Below are 1,771 nucleotides of genomic sequence, written 5' to 3'. Positions count from 1 at the left end.
CTCTGTACGTCCACCTCGAAGGCTCATGGATGATCAGGCGTGACGAGACCCTACAAAAATTCAATAAATATAATCACTTATAAATAACATTAGAAATTTTGAGACTAACTATTATAAAAAACAACTAAAACGGAGAAAATTCTTTCATACCTCAGTCAATGGCTGTGAGCTAGCCATAGTTGCGACCACTCCATGATCAACAGACTATCGGAGATGAGGAGGTGTGTCCGACGTCATGAGCTGCATGTCATACAATACACGTTACATGTAACATGAAACATGAAACAAATATAATCAAATGAATTAAATTAACATGAAACAACTGTACCTATACGAAGCTCGTATGATGTCTATGCTTTGAGTCCATACTAAAGGTTGAGGGTCCTGTGGAGAACTGATGCACATGCATAATTTTTTTTGTCAATCCTTAATATGATAACTTAATAAATATATGTATTAATTTAAATGATTAAATCGATACATACCTCTGGACTCGTGGAGGGGACAAAAAATGGGGCCGGAGCATCGCTGCTAGGCTCGGCAACACTCTGACCCTGAATTTTGAACAATGTCAATAAATGCTAATTAATTAATCATTCACTATACATATGAAATGTGATCAAATTAGTAAATTATAATTGTAATTTACCTGTGTGTCAATGCCAAATGTTTTGTTCAAGAACTGATCAGTGACGAGCCCATCATCCGTAGCATCTCTAGCATGAGTGCCAAATGTGCATAGGGATTTGCATGAAGTGCACATGTGACCACGACGCACAGAAGGCTCCCCCTCAACTAATGGGCCCGTGGAATGGATGAGGGTTTGCGTCAAAGCATTAATGGTCCCTAGAGTGCTGGCCTCTACATGTTCCTTCACAACTGAAGGAATAGTTACATGCTCACGCTATGGCTTGACCACAGGTGCCCTAACTACATTAGGGTCATGACATGCTCCCGACCTCTCGAATGATGACCCCCCACCTCTACCCTGGGAGTCTAATAGATCAAAATAATTGGGGATCTCCCCAAGAACAAACTCACGATACAATTTCTTCAAAAAATACATTAGGACCTCGTGATTGTTGCAAGGAGGGGCATCAAAAACCATCCACCATCTATCCCAAAAATGATTTCTCATAGCATCATGTATACACCAATGGATGGGGAACTGTTTAGTACCCTCTCTAACAGTATTTTGCTCACCGGGTTTTCTAAATAATGCACATATTGAACCTTTTGGTATTTCTTTTTTTTAACATCTTCATATGACAATTTATTTGCATAAAATCTTTTTTGTTCTTCCCTCTTAACCCGCCAAACATCTAACTGACTAGTAATTGAGGCTATCTGGGTCTTAATGGATTCGAGGGATGATTCCAATTGAGCCCTCATTGGATTGGTTTGTCCAGCTTGTTTCAACCGACCAATGAGTCCTTCTAATTCAATTTTGCCTATCTCAATTTCATTTAATATATTTTCTTGTGTGCCTGGTGCAGGTCTTGGAATTGATTCGGGTTGTGGAATTTGTTGTTCTTCAGGAGGGTTTTGTGGATTTTGGTTTTGAGGTTCTTCAGGTTCTTGAGGGTTTTGTGGATTTTCCAGTTGATTATGGACATTTCTTGATAAAGAATCAATTGAAATCCAAATGAATAAACAAATCTAAATAAAAATTGTAAAAACCCTATAAAACAATATGAAAAACATATAAAATAATGCAAAGTCAAGTTTAGATTACATACGGCGTCGGCGTCGGCGTGCTGGTGATCTTGGA

The 1,771-nt window shown here is 38.6% G+C and overlaps 1 long non-coding RNA gene across 1 annotated transcript; it reads right to left on the bottom strand.

The window, feature by feature from the left end:
• Nucleotides 1–360: 360 nt before the first annotated feature.
• On the bottom strand, nt 361–703 carry LOC149529526 (uncharacterized). The gene is made up of 3 exons (XR_016358854.1): nt 650–703; nt 486–554; nt 361–394 (listed from the first exon to the last, which is right to left on the bottom strand). It is a non-coding gene; the product is annotated as an uncharacterized LOC149529526 (long non-coding RNA).
• Between the last annotated feature and the right edge of the window lie 1,068 nt (nt 704–1,771).

Source organism: Cupressus sempervirens, chromosome 11 (assembly GCF_028749045.1).
Source record: "Cupressus sempervirens isolate cs-2001-9-10 chromosome 11, ASM2874904v1, whole genome shotgun sequence".
Taxonomy (NCBI): Eukaryota; Viridiplantae; Streptophyta; class Pinopsida; order Cupressales; family Cupressaceae; genus Cupressus; species Cupressus sempervirens.
Note: the sequence above shows the minus strand (reverse complement) of the source record. Positions and strands in the feature narration are given on the sequence as shown.